Here is a 14,840-nt window from a genome sequence, read left to right as displayed (position 1 = left end):
TTTCCAAACTCGTTCCTTAGGCGAGCAAATTTTGCCAGTTCTTTGCCTTGAAGCCTTCTTTCTGTTTTGCATATATTTACAATCGCTGCCTTCTTGATAAAACCAAGAATGTGATAACCTAAAGTACAACAGAGCCTGGCTGAATCCTCAGACAAGGTATTCCTCTGCAGAAGTCTCCCACAGAGAGGCCTGATAAATTGGCTGCAGTCAGGCCACGCCTAGGAAGGATTTACAGGATTAGTTTCTGTATAACTCACAGCAAACAGGTTGGCGGCAGCGTCATCACCAAGAACACTGTAGAAAACCTCTTTCAGCCTGAAGGAGGAAGAGCATTCAAAGCCATACCACTCTTCCCAGGAGAATGCTTTTCCTCCAAGCTATAAGCTATTCTAAGTGGAGACTATTCTATGAGTATACTGAAGGTGCTCCACCTCTCCCTTTGAAGTAACATTATTTCGCAAATATAATTATTGGGCTACATGATGGTAACATGACTTACTGGTCTCATGAACCGGGAGCTCATCCAGTGATGGAAGATGTTCCATTGTTCAAGGACTCTTGTGCATTTTGTGTTAAACAGTCATCAAGTAAAATCCGGTGTTATTAGTTCTGGAACATATAGAAGGCAGATTTTGACTGTATTTACAGGAATTAATCTGCAAGATGGCATGCACCATGAACTCATGTTGATTTCTGGAAGCCCAGAGTTTTGTCATTGTGTGGAATGGAGCTCCTGAACTCCAAACAGTATGAGCAAAACCACACCTGCATCATTTGTGCAGGCTGGTGCCATTCGCATTGACAGCTTTCCTTTCTGAAAACTGCTTTTTAGTTAAAACTTCTGTTTCAAACTCAGTGTAAAAGTTTGCGAAAAGCAAATCACACACTGAGTTTTCACAAAGTTTGCTAAGAGTGTGTCTTTTCTACAGTCTGATAAGTGCTTGAGTGCTTTTTAAAAAAGGAACTCAAGAATAATTTTCTTTTAAAAAGCCATGCCATCCAGGAGTAAAAATCTCTTTTAAAAGCAGTTTATATCACCATAACAACTCCATGCATATTTTAACATATTACATATTTTATCTTTCTCATTTTTTTTTTTTTTTTTTTTAACCATAAAAATGGACTAATGATTCCAAATGTGAAATCGGTCAATCCGATTTGTGAGATTTGGAGAAATTCGTCAGGACATTCCCATCTGGCCAACACCTCCTTTCCACAGAAGAGTTGAAAAGGAACTGTTGGAGCAGTGACTGCCACTGAGACAACTGTTCTTTGCCTTCTGCCCGTAGGGCCAGGTATACCTGCTGTTCCTGTCGTTGATGGGAAGTGGATGGAGGATGTTGCTGCTGTGTGTGTGAGGCAGGATTAGGAGCAGAGCCGTCAGTATATTGGCCACCCATCTCTGGGAGCTTGGGATAAAGTGAAAATCTGGTTCCTCTGAACTCTTTCCAATCATTCTCCAGTCTGAGCCCACCATTTTCCTTCCTCTTCCGCTTCTTCAGGACAGTAGCTTTCCCAGCAACTCCCTTGGGATCAGGGAAGACATAAGACCACTAAGTTAGTTTCTGAAAAAGTCATTTCAGCTGAATAATGTAGTCATAATCAAAATATTTAAAATTCCTGAGGCAAAAGAGCCTTGCCCACAAAACAATGAATCCCTTGAAATGGGATTAATTAAAAACCAGCATTGGGAGAACATTCATTGAATAAGACTCAGAGAAAGCCACCCACACCTCTCCCAACAGGTACAAGGTGACAATGAATATGTGGTGATCCAACAAAAGGAGGGCTAAAGCTAAGCAGAGCATTTGGCAAAGCCAGTAGGCTCTGAAGCAGGGAGCGGACGGCAGTCCTGACACTCCACCTAAAACCTGTTCACAGGCTTGCATTCATTAGGGTTCGTTCTGTGTATTTCAACAATATGAATCAAATCTGATGAGGTTATATCACAGAACTGTAACTTTAAATTTTCATGCTGTTTAGCTAGCAAGACAATATAAAGCTTAACATTGCAAAAAAAGACCATTGCTAGGGGTGTGGTTTTATGTTGCACATTCTAATGAGGAAGCTGCTTCTGAAGTGTGGGGTCCTTTTATGCCCTGTCCCTAAACGACGTTTTTTCTTGCCTCCATAATGATGTTACAGCCCACGGTGAATTAGGTCCATTTGCTAATCTGGTAGAAAATAAATCATGAATCCTCTCAAATAATTCACTTCCCATCAGATCAATAAGCTGATCCAACTTGTCCTGAGGTCACACGACAACTCTATCCAACAATTGGTACACTCATGACAGAGGGAGAAAAAAAATCATCCAATAGACTGACTGACATTCTCAGAAGTTACAGTATCTGTGTAGACGCAAGAAACAATTAGCCTAGGTCAGAGGAAACGAGAAAGATAAAGAAAAGCTGTCTAAGACAGTCTCTGCAGACTGCTCCGTTGGTAGAATGGAGCCTCTCTTTGCTGTAAATAAAGAGCCTGGTAACACTTCTGGGCTTCTGGTCTATGTCTGGTAGCTCTGAAAGCTGCAAGTTTTTCTAGGGGTCATTGGTACAAGTGGCACAGTAGTCCTCTTCTGGGTTAGTGTAAAGCATCAATCTAGCTGAACAAGCTGTGGGTCATTAGCCTCCCAGCCATCAGCGTGAGAAATTCTAGCAGACTGATTTTGGTCTGCGAGATACAATGCTAAAGCCTGCACTTATTCAGGCAATAAAGTATATATTTACAGTTAAATAAGCTTTTTAGTCTGGGCTCAACAGAAATAATAATAATAATAATAAAACAGTTTGGTTCATTTCCAAACTTTTTTTATAGCTGCAATTAATGACTTCCCTGTAATGTTGTATTATGCAAAAGTTTTCTTCCCTTTGGGACAATAAATCCTTATATGAGAATTCAATTACTTTCCATTTAATTTCTTTAAAGATCCTGTCAATTAATGCAAAGCAAACTCCAAGGGAAGAGCCTGAGATTTGCTTTTTCCTGGCAAGCATCAGAAAAGCGAAACGGCTGATGACTCTCCAAACCAGCCTTGTCCTGTCAGAAAAATATTGCAATTTTGAACAGAGAACACTCCTTTTGTAACTTCAGAGACTTGCTTGCCCTACTGTCCATGTCATGTATCCCATGATGAGCTTCTTGGCCCAGTCATCCAGCCTGAGATGATGGATGCTACAATCGGGTCTTCATGTTTCATTTACTGATCGTATCATATTCAACATCTCAGAAAAGATCGAGGCTCAAGATCAAGAGCTGCTTTGCTGGATCCATCTTCTCCTTTTCCCACAACTTCACAGACTTCTAGGTTAGGAAGCCCTTAAGCTACCAAAACAAGTCAAGTGGTTGCCTGTAACTTTCACAGAGCAGTTGAAGGACATTTTTTATCACATTTATTCTATGATTAGGTTAAATTAATATGATTAGGTTAAATTAATATTAAAAAGGAAATGATTTGTGAGAGAAATACAGTGATCTGAATATCCCACTTGTCCTCTCACTAGTGGTTGTGAGCCACAACTGGTTTGAGCCAGGAAATTTCATCTTTCAAATAATACTCATTTGAATCATCCAGAAGAAAATCATATACTGTACTACACATACAAATTCTCTGTCTCTCAGCTGGCTCCTCTGTTTTACAGATCTTTTCAGTATCTGGTAGACTTCAGTGTCTGCTTTTCTTCACACAGTCCTTTGCTGCTGCCCAACTCCTCAAAAACCTGCTCCGTTTCAAATTCTAGGAGATGCAGAAGCTTTCTCTGCTCTGGAAGAAACAGAAGACGAGGTGTTCCTTCTAAGAATTGTCTTTCTTCAGTAGTAGCTTGAACAAATAAGGTAAAACTTCATGTGGAGTTTCTGGAAGGGCTTCACCTGTGGACTGCCATTATGTAAGATATACACAGCCCTGTAGTTACAAAGGCTTTCACTGTGTGATCTTTTCTCGTGCATTATTTCCTATATATTTTAAATGGGTCTAGTAAGAATTTGTGATATCCATTTAATACTAGCAACTATACAATGAAGCTGTCCTCAGTAAGCATTTCAGCAACTGATAGCCTGTTCCTAGAGTAATGCAAAGTAATAGTGTAGGTTTGATCCTTGAGATTTTTTTAGACATCCTTGTTGCAATCTCGATGCCATTTTCCATAAAAAAGTACAGTGTGGATACCTTGGCCTTGAAGTGCTTTGAGTGATACTATTTTTATAAGATATTTTACACCAAATCATATTCCATTTTCTGTTATTACCACAGTGGGAATAATATGTATGCCAGTCTTTACGGACTAGACATATGATTACCAGTGTAGTGGTTATATTTTTTAATAATGCTATGGCAGAATATTGAGATAAGTAATCTATTCTTAGTCTGTATTTTTTCCAGCATCATAGACAAATCCAGGACAGCTCTCAACTTGTTGATCTAAAGGTTTCTTGTGTATATTTAGTCACAAGCTAGTATCTGTTCCAGCACTTGTTATATTGTTAACAGGGTTCACCTTTTATCATATTAGCACTTTCTTCCTGAACTGGACTGTTTGCTAGAAATTGTATGCTTGTTTTGCTATATTTTCCTTTACTTAAAACTTTCCTACATACATACTTTTTTATCTTTGGGGTCTCCTGTTCTTCCATAGTACTAGCTCTTCCAGTGGTAGGTAGGGCAGTTTCATCCCTTCACGTTTGGTACCTTTACATCTGATTTTTGTTATAGCCACAATAAGAATGTTTTGTTCACTGCATGACATGAGTTTTACCTACTTGTTCTGGATGGGAATATAGCTACAAAAGTGTTACTGAAACCTTACTTACCTAATTGTGTCCAACTGATATTTATGAAGGTGTTTCCCAAGGCCACTTTTACATCAACAGTGAGCAGGTCAATACAGTCAATATAGTATATGGTGCAGTTCATCTAATTCTCATGCGGGTGCCTCTATCTGGTCAGGTGAATCACACCTTGAACTGCTCTGACTACACTGATTAGCACTCCCTAAATAACAGTGGGATCCTACCCTAGGCAGAAGTAAAGACCTACACTGTAAACTGCAGATCCCATCCAAAACACAGCCACCTTTTGAACAGTTCCCACAAAGAATCCCCATAAGCAATATTCACACAATTTCTTTCGAAGATGCTTGTAGTCACTGATGGGAAGCTTTTGCAAAATGGTTTTGCTTCATATGAATACAGCTGTGCAAAGGGGAAAGAAAGCAAAAGTCTGTATTGTCTTCCAGCCAGTCTTTTCCATTACTTCTTGCAAATTCACTCTGATTACAATTTTTCAGGCCTGACCTCTGAGTCTTCAGATCTGTTCTGCACCTTTATTTTGTGATGTAGTTCTGTAGCATCAGCTAGCTTGAATTTCAAAAGTTGCTTTCAGATCTAGCTCTGTTCTGTGGCCAAGTTCATTCTCACGGTCTTTACTAAGTTAAAACTATATTTTTCTAGAAGCCTTTTTCTGAATTTTGGGCCTCTAGATTCCTAATGTATTCTGATCTCAGATCTGATTTTGAAAGTTACATGATTGAGAGTACTTTCAAACATTGTAAGTATCTTGAAATTTTCTCCTTTTCAGTTTCAGTTATACTGGTATGTCTCAAGTATTTCAGTCTTTCCAAGAGCACAATATTTTCTTAAATCTCTAGCACAGAATTTCTCATTTGCAGTCTAGTGCTTTTGGTTTTGCAGTATTCAAAAAGACAGTTACTTTAATTCATCTTTCTTTTCAACAGTCTTACTTTTTTTTTTTTTTTTAAGAAAAATTACATTATTTGCTTGAATCTTCTCCAACCATATTCTTCATTTCTGGATAATGCAATCTCCTGTGAAATTTTAGTTGCTATTCCATAATATTCTCCACTTACGACTTCTAGTCCTTTATTTTTCCATACCATCTTCTGTTTTGGCCTCTGCTCATGCTCACATATATGGCTTTTCAGGTGCATTAAAGAAAATGCTCAGTAACTGATAACAAAAGCGTTTTTAATACAACAAAATAGTAGCACGTGTATATATGTAAAAGTTATAAATATACAAGACAGGTAGGAATTTGTGAAGGAAAAGCTAAAAATGCTCCACTATGGCAGTAGCTGGCACCAAGTGTTGCTAAGAACAAGTATTGCTGTACTGGAGAGCGCTCCGTCCTCAAGGGCGACCGCTCACTCAGGTACATCCAGTCACCCCGTCATTTGTCTCTTTAGTTCTTGCATAATCTAAGTTGCTGGTCCAGAGGTTAAGTCTTATGCTCGTATAGTTCTGTCATATGCTATTTATTCTCACATGATTTTGTCGCTCAAGTGGTTTTCAACGTCTTTTGGTTTGTGGACCTCTTTTTTCCAGAGGAGGCCGGAGCCCCGTGTGGCAGGCTTGTATTCACAGACAACAGGGTTATCTTCCATTAAGCACTTAGAAGGAGTTCATAGATCACAACTCTCTAGCTCCCTGGTTAAATATTGCCATTAATACATCTCTTCTTTTTCCAAACATCTATTTCCATTTCTCCCAGCTTGTAGCAAAGGTTAACCCAGCCTGATTTTTAGCAGTTTGCTTTTATCATTATACTTTCCATTTTCTGAAATTATTATTATTTTTTAATTCAGCAATATTCCTCTCCACCCCACCCCCAATTTCTGCATATTTAAAATGTTTGGGGTATTTATTCACTTAGAATTATCATCCCTGCAGTTTCTGTAGTTCCTCCTCACCTTCAGTATTTGGTATTGAATACTCAAAAGCTTTTATTATTATTATTATTTGCTTAAGAAGAATTGCTTTTGTTTCCTGCATCAAGTTCCCTCCACTCTTTAATTCATTTACCTCACCAGTCAATTCCCTTACCACCAGAGAAATCTCGCAGAAAATAGCAGTCCTGAACAAAGGTTCAGTGTTTTAAATACTGCTTTTCACTAACACATCCATTTTATTTCTATTTCCTTTTTGTCTTGCTGCTCCATTGCTCCCACTAGCTTTACTTTCTCATTTTTCCTCTCTTTCTCAACTCCCTCTTCTAGCTCTAAGGGTAGCTGACACCCATTCTGCCTTGGACCCTGCCTCCTCCTCCTCATCTTTGCCTCTCCCAATGCTCTCCTTTAACTTGAACTCTCTCTCCCTCCATTTGCACTTCTGCTCTTTCTAAAGAGGACCAGCATTGCACAGAAGCAAGTAAGCTGTGACAGAATGACCTCTCCTCTGCTCTTTGTTTTCCCCAAAGGCTGCATTTTCTCTCCAGCATTGGCTGTGCACCTGCCCTCTCTTGTGATAATTTCTGCAAAACTCTGCACCTCCAGCTGGTCTCCAGAGGAGTCTGAATGGTGATATGAATCACAACCCTCCTGCCAGTCTGTTATGGCTATCACTTCTTTTTTTACCTGCCCACTTGTTTTCTGTGTTTAATGTCCATGTGACACCATCCTTCTCCCACTCCTGTGCTAAGCCCTCCATTACAACTGACATCTGGCTTTCCATTTAGCTCTTTCTGTAGCCAATGACTTCATTTCTGCACTGAGATCTGTGCTCCTCTGCAAGTCTAGCTCAGTTCTTCTCTATCTCCAAATCAGCACTCACTTTTGCTTTCCTTATGCCATTTCACCACACTCTTCTTCCTTCCATCAGCCAAGCTACCAAGAACATTAAACTCTGTTTTAACTTTTTAATATTTCAGGTTTTAGAAAGGGCAAGAAAGCTTATGGCAGACTTGCAAATCGAAGAGATGATCTTCTCAAAGCTCTGCCACCATGCTTTATTATTCTTAAAGCATCATGTGCAAAAGCTGGATACTATTCTCAAATTAGGAAGAACACAAGAAAATCTCAGTGAGGTCAGGCTGTTGCAAAAAGCTTGAAAGACAAAGAGAACACTTGGGAATCTGAAAGAAATTAAATAATCCAGAATCTCAGGAAATGATAGAAAAAGAAAATAAAAATTCCTGAGTAAAGGCAGGGGGAAGGGCATTTAAACAGATCCTATAAAAAAGACAACTACAGAGGGGATTGCAAAAGCACGGAGGAATGAAGCAACCCTGCTCAATAGAAAACAGGAGTAAGCAGCAGTATGCCAAAGGCCCCGAAGACTGCTGGTGTTTCACAGCGAGCTGCAGCAGCGGAGCTCCCTGTCACATGGCCACCGTGCCAGAGCAGCTATGTAAACCCTAGTGGGAGTATTAAACTGCATTCAAAGAAGCCACAAGAGTATCAGATGAATGTCCTAATATTTGTGGCAGGAGATGGGGCAGTGCAGTTGTTATTATGTGTGTGTGTCCCTTTTCTAATGTTGAAGGAAAAGAGAGTCTACTGAGGAAAGGAGATGCTTGGTTCCTGCTTGATAGCCAGATTTTGTTTCAAGCACCACACATAAAGAGTGCCTGTTGCAACAAAACACAGACAAAGAATATGCTTTTTAACAGGAGTTGTTCCGTGCTGTGTACGTGATCATGAACAACAAAATAAATCTTCTGCCAGTTCAGCTATCCAAGGGAACCCTTTCAGAAATTGTTGACCATTAGTGAAGAGGTCGTGTAAAGCTTTTCATGCCACTGGCAGAAGATACAACATTTTCAGTAACCCAGTGAGTCAGAAAAAAAAAAAAAAAGAAAAGAAAAGAAAAGAAAGAGGAGAGAAATGAGAAAGCCATGTTTCCAGTATAATATTAGTGCCATAGCAGTGCTCACACAAGAACACCTTTCCAAAGAGAAGAAGCTCTAGAAGAGGCCATGGCTGCAGGCTTCAGGCTGCAGGCTTCAGTCAGCACAGGTGACAGGAAGGAAGGCGGCAGTATGTGACCATGTTGCAGCAGCATGCAGGTAGCTAAAAATACTGAAAACTATCCCAAAAGGACTGACATCAGAAGGTGCTTCCACATTCCCATGGGAGATAACACAGTGGGGCAGATAACACGGTATTGCTCAAAAGATAGATCTAAATGGATGAGAAATAGATTTTGAAACAGTTGTGCAAGACACACTTGTGTCAAAAGTGTACAAGTGTTACAGCTGTATATCTGAAAAGATTATAGATTCCATACTCACCTAGTAAAGCTATATTAAATGTTGGCTAGGGAGCTGGTAGTAGCACATTACACAGGCATTAATGTAAGTGGAGGAAAGATAAAACTGGTTTTGGAGCAGTTGTCACTGGGGAAAAAATACATAACTGTTCTGTTGCAGATCTGAAAAAGACCTAATTCTGTTCTGCACATGTGCAGTATTACTAGACAATGTACACACATATATATATATTAGGTGTTTATAGCTAGTTCCTAAGGAAACTAGAGAAAAGAAAGACGTTCCAAGAAAAATATAAGAAATTATCAGCCACTTTTACTGTGATTGCCAGGAATGAAAGAGTTAGCTGTAGAAGCAGAACTTGGTTACACTGGTGACAGAGAGTAATCTGTGAATAAATGCATTTCCCAGGTCTTCACAGGATTAGGAAAAAGAAAAAAAAGAAAAAAAGAAGAAATAAAATTGAGATAATTTGCCACTTCCTTTGTTGTCATAGTTCTTCATTGCTTTTCGGTATTGAAGCACTGTAGTTATTTCCAAGACAGGAAGGATTGGTTATGTACTTTTTAAAAAAAAAGCCCAATTACTTGTATAGGTATCAGAGCACTTAATATACATATGCTTTTGGAATATGTGCTTCATTCAGCATGTCAGATATTTGTTAATTTATCCAAAGCCAAAATAGTATTAGAAATAAATGGCACATTATATTTTTGGAAAATTTGCATGGAAAAGAATCAATGCTAACTACAGCCCCTGTATTTACTATCACATCCCTTAAACATTTCTCCAGTCCTCTGTTAGTCTTCAGAACAAATTTGCCATACGGGGAGCAGATTACCAACAAGGTATCTGGCTGGTAAAGTTGACAGAGAGCATAATACTGAACAAAATGGATAGCCACATGTAGGTCAAACAAGACAACCTTGCCTTGCATGGAAGGAAACATGAAACTTTAGAATATCTAAAGAGGAAATGAGAAATGTTTCAAACATTAACATACATAACTTTTAAGCAGGATCATAAGAATTACATGATTTTTTTTTTAAGTTTATTTTTAACAGATTCTGTACCTACCAAAATCTGTGGGAAATCTGAAATGGAGGTAATGCATGGAATCTAACTTGCTCACCAAAAAGGTCCATGTACTTCAGCACCCATAGAAAGCAGTGCATCTTTGTAACATTCAACAACTGTATTTGAGAAGAAAGAATAAATGCAGAAGAAAACCAGAAGCCTGTCATGTATTTCAAGCATTTCAAACATACAAACAAACCCAACCCAGCATTATGTCCCAGTGGAAATGAAAGTCTTAGTAATGACACAGACATTTGAACAGCTTGCTGAGTATTTGGTGTGGTCTGTTTCTGTTGTAAAAATACTTCTTTAAGCCTTTAGTGGCACGGTTGAATCCAAAATCATTAAACGAATTTTTATCCGGAATACAGATGCTGTTACTGCAACTTGGCAACTTTTTGAACTGAGCTTATCCCAGAGAAAGCAGTCTTAGGGACACAAGTTTTGTCAGCAGCCCCCGTTACGCAATAACACAACAGGAAAGAATTTAGAATCAAGAAAAAAACAATAACCAAAGAAAAAGAATGAGGCCTTTGCTGACCTTAAACAACAGCAATCCCAGCATCAGCCGGCTGACTTTAACCGGTTAAAGGCGCAGGGTTAAAGGGTCGCCAGAATCTTGCGCAAAACCGGGTGGAGCTGAAGGAAGGAGCCTCTGCCAGGTTTGCTCTCATCTTGGCTACGAGCTCCCTATCACTGACAGAGTGCTTCTGTACGAATAGTGTATTTGTACAACTCCAGTGCTGTTAAAATAAGTACTTTCTGACATCCACAAGGGATGCTGATATAAACAAATGCAGGACAAAAATCCAGCAGTCAGGTGGATGGCCTTGACCGCACAGACCTGCTCGTACTCTATCAGGCAGCTGAAAAATATATTACCTAAAGAGAAAAAACAGCCTCTTTTCCCACCCTGCAGTGGGAAAAATCCATCCACTTAATGGATTTCAGCAGTGAGTAGGCCACAAAGTTGTTTTTCTGGAATGGAAATGTTGCATTTATTTCCTTCTCTAAATATACAGAGCAGACAATAATGCTAAGAGAACTTCATCCATAAAGAAATACAAATCAATATTGCAGTACATGATACTTGTGAAGTCATGATTTGTCTAAAAGCTCTTAATTTCCAGTATATTCCTTCATGGCCTTTGTGCTGCTGGCAGGAAGCTGCCCAGCAGTGATTTATCGGCAAAGAAAATAGATATTTGAAGCAAGGGTTCCATGTCCATACTTAGTTACCAAAATAAATTGCCTGATTTTCAAGCTTGCCAAGAACCAGAAGCTCTCAGGAGCAAATGTATGATAGGGAAGAAACAAGTATGTAGCAGATCAAAGCAAAGGCAGACTAACCACAGTCCACTAAATTACAGAGGAAACCAAGCCTTTAGTGCCAGTTAGAATAAATTTTAGTTCTTTTCGCTTTTCAGTTCCAGGTCTCCAGTCTGCGACCCACCAGCAAAGCTACTAACTCCAGAATTGCCTGTTGGTGACCAAATACAACAAACTGCAGACAGATTCACCTGATATTTTATGACAGGTTTCTAAGGCTGTGCCACATAATTTACACTTCCAAACATCTTCTAATCCAGGATAATTTGATGAATTTAAAACTAATATCCCCAGATATCCAATACAGAATAGTTTATGATTTCTTAAACTCATTGAGATCAACTTTCTGTGTAAGAGAGTATATCATCTTCAAACCCATGCATTATCTCCAATGTGTCCTGCTTGATGCAAGCAAAAAATTAAAGGTCTTCTTCAGGAAGTGCCTGATACTGCCAGAGCTCCATGTTACTCCTTACAGCTCAAATTGTCTAGACGTGAAATCAGACAACTTCGAGCAGATGCTGCTGACTCTATTTGGTATCACTCAGGTAGAAAAAATGTCCTCAAAACACCCCAGTAAATCAGGCTGTTACACATAATTCATTCACAAATAAAGCTTCGAGCTCCTGTGAACTAAAGGCATATCATGTTTCATCAAGATATACATGGAAAAAAGTGACTAGTAAATTTAGGCCTGTTTGCTGCAAAAGAAGACTTTCAATATTGTTCAAAAAAATCAAGTTGAAACGATGGAGTGAAAGTCCAGACAACAGAACCCAGATACTTCATTGTTGTTCCATATCACCAGTTGCATTCATGGGCCCAGACTGCAGCCACAGTGAGGACTACCCCTGCATGTTTGGTCAGTGAGGGCCAAGTCCCATTAGAGGCTGTGGGTGGTATAAGAAGAGAAATAATCTCAGTAATATTTACCACATTAAAACCAAAAGGCAATTTAATCTCAGAATAATAAACCTAGTGCTTTATGTTTATTCTGACATATTAGGAACAACAACAACGGCAGCAGCAAGTAACTGTTACCATTTTCAGCTACATCTGACCCTACAGTGCTTTACAGCAGTGTTGGAAGCATGTGTGTAGAATTTTATGGAAGACTGTGTGCTAATCAAATATTGTCATGGAAGGTCATTCATAAGAAAATTGCATCGTGAGTCATGTTTTGGCTAGAAGAGCAAAAAATTCTGCTCATTATATCCTGTATTTGTTATCTTTTATGTATTAAGTTTAGCTCCCCTCTTCCAATATATATATTTTTATTTTGATACATATTTGACTGATTTTAGGAAGACAAAAAGTTAAAGTTGTCCATGTCAGATGGGCCTACACTAACTTGTACCATACAGGCTAAATGCTATTCAATTCATATTACAGGGAAGTGGATTAGACCTGTAGATCTTGTAATACTGACTACCTGGCACAACTTGACTATATTTTTGGTTTAAATTAGTGGTGAGGGAGCATGCAAGGTTCCTCCAGTGGGAGATATACTGCTGTTGAAGAATGACCTAGAATTTCTACATGTAAATCTATTTCTTTATTACCATAATGTTATAATTTTGGGGTGGTTCTCTTTAAATTTGCATATCTGTATGTAGGGCTCAGGCAGTCTCACCCATCTGCCCTCACATTCCTTGCACACTTGTGTCAATGCAAGGTTCTTAGCTCTTGCAAAAACATGACTCATATGGAAAAAAGTTTCCTTTGGGGAAGCTACACTTTGTTAGGTCTTGTACAAGCCAGTCTGTTCTGACCTTTCCAGCTCAAATATTAGGACACCTTTGTTCAAAGACTTCAGCTCTCTAATTCTCTGCCAGCTACTTCTCTTGAAGGAAACTAGCCTTGTAGCTTCTCTAGGAAGTCTCAGCCACAACCTTCTACTTCTGTCTCTAATTCCTAAACTCACAACCTTTATTTTGTTTAGAGACTCTGAAGCCACCCTCTTTCATTAGTTTCTACAAAGTTCAGATAGAAAAGCTTAAAGCTTCTTGATGCTCAACTCCTTATTCATGTCCTCGTGACAGAGTGCATCAGAGCCCATCTGAAGACCCCTCTCCTTGCCCTGGTTTTATCACATTGAGATAAATCACATAATGACCATTCTCATCTTGTCCAACAATTACTTGAATGTGTCTCCTTAAAAGTATCATGTTATGAAGCAGAGGTCAAAGACAGTTGGGTTGTGCTGCACTGTAAGACAAGGGGCTATCCTCTTACAGGCTGATAGTAAGTCAAAACATTCCAGCTGATGGTTTTTGAACACATCAGCAAATTGAAACTATTCCTACACCCAGCAGCAGTGCCAGTAGTAACATTGTAATCAGTGGTATTAAAGACTCACAAGCAAAAAATTAGTAAATCAAAACAACAACAAAAAAAATCTGTGGTCAAATCCTACACCAAAGGTCTGTGTTTTACTAATGCTTAGATGCTTATCTGAATACTCAAGTTAAGCATATTAGGATTCGCACAACAGAGATTTCAGCATGGAACTTGCAGACTGCCAGTGCATGTTCTCAAATCCATTCTGCACATTTTTCTTCCTAGAAATCTGTGCTGAACATGCAGACTCAGTATTCCAACATACTTGGAAAAATACACAATGGAACAACCTATCTGAGAAGTCCTGGAATTACTGCTTGCTTTATTTTAATGGACAAGTTTTAAAGATACTCAAAAATAAGAATCACCAATCTGTTTTGCTTTTTGTGCAGACCCATTATTTGTTGTCCAAATTTCTGTGAGCAAGAGTTGAATTATCTCAAAAATAATTACATCCTAAGGTTCTTAAAGTTTTTTTCCCAGTTCTTATTTATTAGCAGCATTTTTCATTTTTGCACATTAACCTAGAGATGCTCAAATAAAAACATCAGAAATTACTGAGGAATAATTTGAAAGACCACAAATAAAAAAAATCAGGAAAAAAATCTAGCAGCCTTACACTATAATATTTTGATATAATAAAGCAGCAGAAAAAGATCAGTCCAATTTCCCATTTCCTGTGCACATAACTTATAATGATATTTGCTTCTTAGCAATGTTGCTTTAAAGATATACCCTGTAGCATATCAACAACAAGTGTACTTGAAGAAATCAGGATCAGTTAAGAAATGATTCATGAGCATGAAGAAGGGCTGCATTTGTAACAAATATTCAGCCATCTCTGCACGTTTTGTGTTCTCACCTCCTGCCTACCAAGTAGCTTCTCAGAGAGTCTGCAGTATTCCCTATGGAGTTTTGCTAGTCTGGTCTCCAACCACACCTTTTTATTTTTAAATACATGCATTTGCACCAGATGACTAAGGCTTTGCTTTCCAAGTTAGACAAAATGTTTTGCTACATGATGACTACCCTGTTTTCTTATTTTCTGCTTTAAAGCTTACAGGAGAAGGCAAATTCTTATTTTACTGTGAGAAAC

At 38.7% G+C, this 14,840-nt stretch overlaps 1 long non-coding RNA gene across 1 annotated transcript; it reads right to left on the bottom strand.

Moving 5' to 3' along the window:
- Positions 1-723: 723 nt before the first annotated feature.
- Positions 724-11,249, bottom strand: LOC308200013. Its single transcript, XR_013955164.1, has 3 exons — positions 10,617-11,249; positions 10,076-10,191; positions 724-1,526 (listed from the first exon to the last, which is right to left on the bottom strand). It is a non-coding gene; the product is annotated as an uncharacterized lncRNA (long non-coding RNA).
- Between the last annotated feature and the right edge of the window lie 3,591 nt (positions 11,250-14,840).

This window comes from Anser brachyrhynchus (assembly GCF_964034855.1).
Source record: "Anser brachyrhynchus genome assembly, chromosome: 1".
Lineage (NCBI taxonomy): Eukaryota > Metazoa > Chordata > Aves > Anseriformes > Anatidae > Anser > Anser brachyrhynchus.
Note: the sequence above shows the minus strand (reverse complement) of the source record. Positions and strands in the feature narration are given on the sequence as shown.